The sequence below is a fragment of the Perca flavescens genome, chromosome 10 (genome assembly GCF_004354835.1).
Source record: "Perca flavescens isolate YP-PL-M2 chromosome 10, PFLA_1.0, whole genome shotgun sequence".
Taxonomy (NCBI): Eukaryota; Metazoa; Chordata; class Actinopteri; order Perciformes; family Percidae; genus Perca; species Perca flavescens.
The window spans coordinates 37,115,592-37,126,650 of record NC_041340.1 but is presented as its reverse complement, the minus strand read 5'-3'; positions in this window follow the sequence as shown (position 1 = coordinate 37,126,650).

Here is an 11,059-nt window from a genome sequence, read left to right as displayed (position 1 = left end):
TGCATATACAACATGAGTGCATGTGCAGGTGTATATGCATTAGTGTGTGAAGGTGTGATTTCGGTAAATGCGCGATGTGAAGTAAACCCTGAATAATGGATTCAGCCCCAGTAAGAGTAATCACTGAACCCTGAGCTCAGCCTATTGAAGTTTAATAACATTCTGAATGTCAGAACACATGACAGCAGAGAAACATAATCCCCTCTCCCTGTAGAGTGAGGCCACAAACTAACTCTCCCCCTCTCTTTCTATCCCTCTCTGTCACAAACTGTATACACACACATCAACACTGGTAAAGCCTTTCAGATTAGCTGGTGCGATTTAAACAGCATTTAAAGATGGGTAAATAAGGGAGAGTTCCAGTTGAACAGAGTTCACTTATCCCTATCCCCTGCAGGGGGGTGGATATATGTTTGTTGGAAGGAAAGTAACACAACGCCGTCCATGGCATCTTTGTGTTTTGGGCTGTGTGACTGTGTGGCCTGTATCAATGACTTGCTGATAACCGAAGCCTTTCTGCTCAGATCTTAATGATTGAAAATAAGCTAACATGGGACAACAATATTAATGACAAATAATAATTCTCTGTGCAGATACAAAGCAAGATCAGTTTTGGAAAAGGATACACGCATGGTGATGGAGATTACTGTATATAACAGCAGAAGCTCTCAGACACTTCTTGAACTTTCACTCCCTCCCTCCCTCTCTCACTAACACACACACACACACACACACACACACACACACACACACACACACACACACACACACACACACACAAGGTAACCATATAATAATATTCACACACTTCATCCCACAAAAGCTCTTCACATAAAGTGGTGAGGTGGTTGTTTTAAGGATCTCCAGTACAGGTTCAGCCTATCTTTGGAATTATTCATCAATAATTAAGCAGCAGCAAAGTTAGCGAGATACAACTGTTTGTTTGTTTTATTATTCCATTTGAGCTTCAACAGGAGTACAACTTCACTGTACTTTCAATCTCCACCCCAGCTTGACTCTTTTACCATCAAGACAAAAGCTTTTTCTCCCCCTTTATTTCACTCCGCTTTACACTTTTGTCTGAGATAAAGATCATCATTTATGATTTATGGGCCCCTGCAGTATATCATTTACACATGAGAGCTGTGAGAAGTTGCAATGCACACAATCGGTCTGCTCCCGTTGTTTACTACTAGCTCCAAGCTCATTCTGATCTCATTTTAAACATTTGAGATAGAATTAGGCTCAAGACAATCTTGCTCATAACAATGGCTACCCTGTGTATGCTGCATAGGTCATGCTTTTACTCATGCCTCCGCAAGATGCCGTTAAGCACAGTGGTATGTCAGGCTGGGAATAGACTCAATAATGTCAGCAGACTCAGTTCTCAAATCACATGACAACAACAATGGGGGAAGTTTTGAAGAGAAACTAACACAGCTTTTTCCCTCTGCAAGTTCAACATTAAAGCTCCTATATCAATATTTTATCAACAATGTATTAAATGACTACATGTATGTAAGAGAAGTCGCTGATGGTGACAAACCCATATATAATTATCACTGGGCTCAGCTCTACAGAGCATTTTAGCATCTCATTGTTTTACTACCCGCAACTTTACAGTTTTAGTTTACTTTTATCGCTCTCATTAACCTTGTTTCAAGTAGCAGACAGATGTTTTCAGCTAAAAGCCTCTCATAAACTCATTCAACACCTGACCATCACCAAACGGCAGAGAGACAAAGTTAGCAACCATACTGAACATAGTGGAGTATTTAAGAGCCCCATTTAGCGTTATAGTAGCGTTATATATCAGGTGCCAGAAACATGACTACAAATTAATGCTAATATTACTCTGTATCTGCTTGTGTAAAAAAGCACAGTTTTGCAAACAAGTTTTCCATATCAACTTTATAAGATGATAAAATACCAGTGTTGCCTTTACAGCTTGTTTCAGCTGCCCCAAGTGGCCAAAATCCCCCAGTGGATATACTTTTTTTAATCTTCCAGGTACACACAAAGTACACAGCCAGGTACATGAACAACGCCGTTGCGTCAGTCTATGTTTATCCATCCATCCATCTTCGTCCGCTTATCCGGTGTCGGGTCGCGGGGGGAGCAGCTCCAGCAGGGGACCCCAAACTTCCCTTTCCCGAGCAACATTAACCAGCTCCGACTGGGGGATCCCGAGGCGTTCCCAGGCCAGGTTGGAGATATAATCCCTCCACCTAGTCCTGGGTCTTCCCCGAGGCCTCCTCCCAGCTGGACGTGCCTGGAACACCTCCCTAGGGAGGCGCCCAGGGGGCATCCTTACCAGATGCCCGAACCACCTCAACTGGCTCCTTTCGACGCAAAGGAGCAGCGGCTCTACTCCGAGCTCCTCACGGATGACTGAGCTTCTCACCCTATCTCTAAGGGAGACGCCAGCCACCCTCCTGAGGAAACCCATTTCGGCCACTTGTACCCTGGATCTGGTTCTTTCGGTCATGACCCAGCCTTCATGACCATAGGTGAGGGTAGGAACGAAAACTGACCGGTAGATCGAGAGCTTTGCCTTCTGGCTCAGCTCTCTTTTTGTCACAACGGTGCGATAGATTGAATGCAATACCGCACCCGCTGCGCCGATTCTCCGACCAATCTCCCGCTCCATTGTCCCCTCACTTGCGAACAAAACCCCAAGGTACTTGAACTCCTTCACTTGGGGTAAGGACTCATTCCCTACCTGGAGAAGGCATTCCATCGGTTTCCTGCTGAGAACCATGGCCTCCGATTTAGAGGTGCTGATCCTCATCCCAACTGCTTCACACTCGGTTGCGAACCGATCTAGTGAGTGCTGAAGGTCGCAGGCCGATGATGCCATCAGGACCACATCATCTGCAAAGAGCAGCGATGAGATCCCCAGCCCACCGAACCGCAACCCCTCCCCACCCCGACTACGCCTCGATATCCTGTCCATAAATATTACAAACAGGATTGGTGACAAAGCGCAGCCCTGGCGGAGGCCAACCCTCACCTGAAACGAGTCCGACTTACTGCCGAGTCTATGTTTATCACAAGTCCTAATGTCGCATTAACATGTGACATTTATAGCTAGCCCAAATGAAAAGCACTATGATATTTATCGCATTCACACTGGTGATTTCCAAAATGCGAAGCGGCTGGTTGATTGTTGACATTAAATAGGGAATATGTAAATAATGTTTACACAGGAAGACCGGGATACTGAAATCATGGTTGTGGCTAATGATGCTGCTTGTAACTGAATGCCTCATTATCATGAGTTAATTCAGCATTAATTCAGTACTTGAATGTTTCTCTCTCTCTCTCTCTCCATCTCTCTCTTTCTCGCTCTCCCCCCCCCCCTCTCAAATTCAAATTCAAATTGCTTTATTGGCATGAATGTCAGGAAAACCATATTGCCAAAGCGTCAACAATAATACTACAATTCATTAAAAACGACAATAAAAATAAATGTATATAAGTTTAAACTAAAATATATGAATTGATTAAAAACAAACAAGAAAATCATAGGAAAGAAAAAACAATGTATGTGTGTGTGTGTGTGTGTGTGTGTGCGTGTCTCTTTCTCTCTCTCTAACTGCACCCCCTCACTCTCTCACATCTATCTCGCCTTCTCTCCACACTGCCCCCCGTCACTGTCCCCCTCTAATCCGTAAAACCACACATGTGACTCGGTGCACAGAGTGATGAGAGGAAATGTCCCATTCTACTGCAAGCAGCAGACCATCACACTGGAATGTCAATTGGCCGACTGGTATCGCGGTGGAGGGATGGAGGGATGGAGGGATGGAGGGATGAATGGGCTGAGGAGTGGAGGATGACAGGAGCGCCCCTGTTCCATTGTGTGTTTTTTAAAGACATGGCATTTTTTGATGATTATTCTAATCCCACTAAGGACCTCTTAGCTCGAACTGGGTGCCTTATCTCCCCTGCGCAGTCATTCTCTCATTAAAACACAATCACAGGCCACCAACTCTAATAAACCTTCAACTTCCTCTTTGAAAGCGGACGGGGGAGGGTGGTGGTGAAAATGCAGATTACAGTAGGTTTGTCTGCCAGTCCCTCTGTACATGGCATGGGGGACAGGAATGCTGTGTCTCATCACTTCTAGTGCAAAAAAGCCATTTAAAAATCATTGGATTTGGTCATTTTTTTTGTTAAATCCACGTTGAAAAAGGTCACTCTTTAATAAAGGCTACTGGGATTATAGAGTGCCTAGTGGGATTAGGGCTGGATGTACCTTGATTGTTTTTGGTTGCCTTGGAGAAGTTACTTGGAACCTACTTCTGAAGACACTGCTCTCGGGGCAAGTTGTCCAAAGTTAAAAACTACCATATCCCACACACTGGTGACTAAAGCTGTCATTATGTCATAAACAGTAGAGTAAAAAACAATATTTTCCTCAGAAATGAGGTGATGTAGAAGTATAAAGTTGCAATAAATGTTTCCATTTAATGCAACAAACTGTATTCTTATGTAAGCAGCATTGTAGTAGTATGGTAATTAAAAAAACACATTGTCTTGATTTTAACCCAAGAACAATAAGGCAAATCATAGTATATAGAAATAAAGTTTGATCAGTTCCATCTACTTGCAAAGTACTTCTCCTGGCCAAAAATATGACATGATAAACAAAGCTATTTTTCCTGAGTTGAGTGATGATTTATGGTAATGCAAATAATGATTTGGCATAACTGCTGTAACAAGCTTTTTTTGTCTCCGCTGATGAAAGCGTTGGGGGAGCACAGAGACTGTAAATTATTAAAACAGCTGGAGTTTAGACATCTGCTTCTTTAAAATTTTAAACACACCACTGATGTGTGGCTTGTTTTTGACTGATACTGGACCACTGCAATGCAGCAGCCAGTTTTGAAAACATTTTGCACCATTTCATCCTTTCTTCCTCTCCAGCCCTTTCCTCCTCCTCCTTCTGCCTACTAATCACCGTCCCCCAATTATATCTGACAGAAAATTGCAAATCAATAAAGACTGTCTGCTACCCTTTACAAAATGCTGATGATCTACGTGTGATTCGCTTTGAGATCATTTTGTAATTCATCATCTACAGGAGCTTTGTAATGATGTTTATCGCCAGTCTAGGTCCAGTAAATGTCCTCCTTTAGCCACTTTGGGTTGAATTACTTCAAGTAAACTATGAGTGCAAACTTACAGTGCTATTGTTATCCAAAAGTCCTTCTGCTTGGTCCCTCAGGTTGTAGCCCCCTGCTCGCGTGTCAGCGATTTACCACCACGGTGCTCTTTGTGTCCGTACATAGCTTAGAGATGTAAAAAGAGGGATTTATGGAAATAATATGCATTAAAAGATGAGAGAAGAGCCCAAGTCAGAGCAGGCAGCTGTCATTGGTAGTGATTCAGAGGTCTATGAGGCCTCTCACTTGGTTCCTAAATTATTCATGCAATCTGTCAATGCTGCTGTCTAGGCAGACTCCTCTCTCCATGTGTTCAATGATGACAGAAATCCTGCACTTGTTCACTGCTATCTTCTGCAAATCCCTCACAGGAGACACACACTGCGCTCACAAAGCTCCAGCACATGTTTTTGTGTGTGAGTGTACATGGGAGAGTGTATACTCCCGCTCATATGCTATGGCTACATTGCTTGAACGTCTCCTCTTGTGTTTTTCTCATTAGCTTTAGAATCATTTTGCATCTTTGTTATGTGCTTTAAAGTCTTTGTGAGTGTTGTCATAATGTCTCTGTAAGTGTTCCCTCATGCAAAATAGATACAAAACACAGTGGCATATGAATATTCAGACACAAATGCGTGCACACACACACACACACACACACACACACACACACACACACACACACACACATGCTTGCAACCACAAAGAGTGGGCTTCCTCTTTCTATCTTATCCCAGTGAGAAGCTGCAGTTCCACTTCTCTTTGTGGGAGACTATAAAAGACAGATATTCCTCAGATGTTGGAAAGCATGTATTATTAAAACTCTCCCTCAAAATAGCCTCCTAAAGCTCCTTCCACCACATAATAAATATATATATAAAAAGAAAAACTAAAAGATAAACTTCCTCTAATGAACACTCGGTCACTTGTCGGGACGTGTAGATCTAATGAAGTATATCCAGCCCTCTAACTTTGTGCCTGCTGTGTTTTTGAGAACTCAAATTGAGACCAATGTGACTGGGTGTCAATGCTGATCCAGGCCACTGTCACTCAGCATTAGGACAGATTGGGTCTTATCTACTGTATCAAGGATGGCCACATTTTGTTGGCTCTTGAGTCTTGAAAACTTTATATAAACTCATGAATTTAGTATAGTGGTTTTGGCCTCACATTGAGAGGATTTTCAGCATTCTAAACAAATGTTGATAAATGAGTCTCATTGCGAGCTCTAAGTGCCTATTTAAGAAACGGAAGCCCTGTTTGTTTCTATGGATGCTGACGTCAAGTGTTTGTACAGCAGCCTCGGGGAGGCTCAGGGAGGATATAGGCTGAATATACTCACATGCACACACATGGATATATGCAGATGTAGAGATGTGCATTAATGTATTTGCACACACACACACACACACACACACACACACACACACACACAGACACATGGGAGAACAGTGGGTGTGCACGCCGTAGAGCTGAACCAATTTACAATGGGACAATCTCTTGTTAAAACACACACACACACACACACACACACACACACACACACACACACACACACACCTTTAAATATTATCCCTGAGTACACAGGATGTCTGCATCCAACAGTGATCTAATTAAGAAATGCCCAGTGAGTAGATTATCAATGTAACGGTAACCAAGGGCGACCACTTCGTCTCCACAACAACCAAACATCAAAATCTGAGAAAGAGAAAGTCCCTGTGCTCAGGGATGCTGAGCTGCTTTAAATCAAAGCAGTTGGTCACTATGCTGATGGTGTCTGTATTTCATGTTTTATGGGAAAAAAAACATGTATTTTGTTTCTTTCTTTCTTTCTTCCTTTCATCCCCATCACATCTGACTTTTCACTTGTCCCTGTTGCTGCATATTGTTCCTTTGTTACAGGACTTACTGTAATGATAAGACGCGAAGGCTGAAAGGTAAATATGATCTCATCCACAGCTGTGGCTTCTGCTGTTTCCAGTCACATGTCGCCTTATCTTTCAGACACACCTTTGCTTTGCAACAAACTTAAATCCCAAACTCAACGCTGTGAAGACTTGTCGCTGGATAAATTATGACCACTGGGTGATGAGATGAAACGGACAGATATCACTCTATTTACTGAAATGTGCATATTTGTCAGATTGAGCTGGCCTCTGAATCACTCTGTCCTCTTATCTCGTTTTCCTCCCCAATTCTTTTCCTGCATCCTCTTACTTCTCTTCAAATACTTTTCTTTTTTTTTTTTTTTTTTCTTTTCTTTCATCATCTTTATCGCGACCATTATCCTCTCAGTTGTCTTGCAACTTGTAGATATGGTCTTTCACACTGTTTTTATCATTCAGATGGTCATTATCAAAAAGTATGTCTGTCATATGCCTCCCAGCTTCCTGTGATCCTTTTATCTTTTGCCTTCTCTACAATATGCTGAACTTTAAGGAGCCTGTTGTCTCATGCCACTGGAGTCGAAAGCTCTTGTCACTGGTTTAACCAAATAACTTGAAATGACCGTGACTTGTGTCAATTGGTTTAATTTAACCCTTTGACATGAAGATGAAGCAGTAGTCTTTATTTTATTTTGTTTAATTTCATTTTTGGCCACTTGAGGGCAGCATAACAAGTTGTAAATAGAACACTCAAAAGTGGATATGGCTAAACCGTTGTCTTTTCTAGACTACTAGAGCAACAGTACGCATTCATTTGGAGTCTTGATTGTAAGATAGATAAGATAAGATTCCTTTATTGTCATTTCTCAGCCCACCCTATACACTAGGAGCCCGGGGGAACCAGCTCCAGCTCTTTTTGCCAGTGCCTCGGTCAGGGACACTGATAGGAGAACTAACCTAACATAAATGTTTTGGGTGGTGGGACCGTGAATCGAACCCAGTATCTTCTTGCTGTGAAGCAAGTGCTGCCATTGTGTCCACCTGATGAATGTAAGTCCAATATAAACTCCTTTTGGTTCTGTTTTGGTCTCCACCAGCCCCTGAGGGAAATATTGGGCTCTTTAATCTGTTATTCTGGTGCTATGCAGGTATGTGTTCAGTAGGTTAGAGGTTTGACTTTAAAAACAAGAAACATGGTTATTTATTATTCAGGTGAGACTGAATAAAAACAGTAAAGTTGTGAGCCTTGAAACCAAAACAATTTGTCAAAAATGCTAAAACACTCAAATAATAATAAATGATAAATGTTCAAATAATCTCATCATATGACAGTTTCACATATATATTCTGTATGAGCTTGTTGCAACCCTTCACTGATGTTTACACTGAGAAATATAGCTGTATATATTCTGTAGCTATAAAAACATATAGCTACACCGCTCCATCAAGTAGAAATACTGTCTTAAATGTCCAAAATTCAGCCTGATGTATTTGATATCTTTGGTTTATGTCATTTAGGTTCAAGCATGCAGTTGGCATCAGACACACATGAATACACACCTTTAAACATTTTTTGTTTGCGCAATCCAACATTCAGATGGAGAATCAAGAATAAACACACTCACTAAGCTTTTTAAAACTGGTTCTGGGAATGACCTCCCTCCTTTATTTGGCTCTGTGGCTCTCTCTGTCTCTCAGATACAGAAGTGTGGACAGCGCAACATGCACACAGTCCACTTTATACAACTGTGAGGACCAGACAGCCTCACAGCCAGGTGTGTGTCTCAGCAGGCAGTAACTCTATGAATCAGTGAGCCAGTTTCGTGACATCATGTCTCCCCCCTCTGCTTCCTGTTTCTGTCCTTCATGTCCCAGCAGGTGATCCCTATCTGCTTCATTATATATATATTCTCTTTTTCTACAGTCACCAAAATAAAAGGACTCCTGTGTTTTTTTTCTCCCTCTCAATACGTGCCAGTGTTGCCCTCTTTGTTGTGGTGCAGAGATATCTCATCCATCTTTTTGGAGGCGATAAACTGTCAATCACGCACCGTGGAAGGTCAATTCTTTTGTTCGCCTCACAAATCATAAGTTTCAGGCTTGAATCATCAAGTGTCTTTTTTGGAAGGAAAGCAAAGAGCTTTCAGAAGAAGTAAGGAAAGGGTTGTGTTGGCTAATCTGCGACACAATGCTCCTTCCTGGGCTTTTTGTTTTTGGACGGCTGTGTTTCTTTATGTCAGAGTTTTTATGATGTGTTCCATGGTGCTAACGGCCAATATGTTTACCTTGGCTCTCAGAGGCACTGTCACACAGGAGCCTACTCGTGGCTTTATCATCGTGTTGACACTCAAGGGGATTATACAGAGACAGAAACAAGCAAGGTTTATCAACCTCAGACCCACAGGAGAACACACACACACACACACACCGCGCTAAAAATACACACAAAATACTACAGTCCTACAAAGAAGTGGGGCATTGAGCACTGCCGAAAACACACACACACACACACACACATACATAGATAGATTTGGCAACTTGAGCTCTTTCCCTCTCTCCCCTTCAATTCACCACACTTATATCTGCGGGAAATTAATCCCTGCGTGTTGTCTTTCAGGCTGGGTAAGGTAAACAAAATGCTTTTCACTTCAAAGACAAAAGTTTCTTAATTTCCTAATTGATAATCCTGCTCTTGACATCAAGCTTTGACTGGCTGGGTATTGTTCCTATGACAACAGAGCTGCATACATCCTCTGATGCTCTCTATGGCTCTGCACAGTGTATTTTAGTGGAGACCCCAGTGAGTTGTTCCATACTCATTAAATATTCACACACTCATTTGTATTAATATGCTTTTAAGGACTGAAAGTATTGTCAGACCTTTCTCTGTTGCACTTCTCAGATTGACCCTTATTCCAACTTTACTCCTAAACCTAAATTCTAACTCAAAACTAGCCGAAATATTCTCTCTGTAGATCATTTTCTTCATCTGACTTTCTATCCCTGTGAGGGAATTTGGTCCTCTTAACAGCAGAAATACAAGAACACGCACACATCTAAACACACACAGCCACAGCTGGTACCCCCTATGTGATAACTCCTACAAAACGCCTGTCATCCTTACTCAGTCATACACAAGCAGGGAGTCAGCGCAAGCCGATGGATCAATTTAGTACAGAAAATCTGTGGCATTCTTCAAATGTAATGGGCTTTGATGTAGACGCTGAGCTGCATTACCGAACCCTGCTGAAGCCACTGAAACCTCTTTTCATCTGACTGCTTCCTATGCAGAGGACGTTGGCCGGAAGCGTGCCTCACTTGTGCAACGTTTTTTCTTCTTCTCATGCTTAGAGGAGTGTGGTGGATGGTGTGCACACCTACACTCACACATCCTCTTTTACTCTCACTAATTTATGTTCTTTTCAGCTGCATGGGAAATAACTACTTCCTTCCAGCTTGTTTGGTATGATTGGTTCTCCATGCCAGCCAGAATCACACTTTTGACCCTATTTGTGGCACTTGTTTGATCATCGTGAGCCTTTACGAAATACAAAAAAGAGCATCCTCTTATGAGATTTTTACTGGTGTATAAAGTATGATTCCATCTGTGTAACACTGTGCTGTCCTTCCACAGCTACAGACTGCCCCCTGGTGGAAGGTTTGTTCTTAGCATGTGTTTGCATTGTGTAGTTTTACTTTAAGGGATGGTTTGGTGACAGATTTGCAGTGGCTTCCTCTCTGATTACACGTCAGTCTGGATTGGATAAACTAACTGTTTAAATCTCAACAAATATACATCAGAGAGATAATATTTTATATACGTGGCCCATGACGGATCATAATGAACAATTATGATTAAAAATTAGGTAACTTTGATATCATATCATTTATCCGTGGCTGTCAGTCAAAGTTAAATATAATCATCCAACTGGACATTCAGTAGGAATACCCATTCTATCTATTCTAATTTTAATGTCTTACCATAAGAGTAAACCCAAGGCT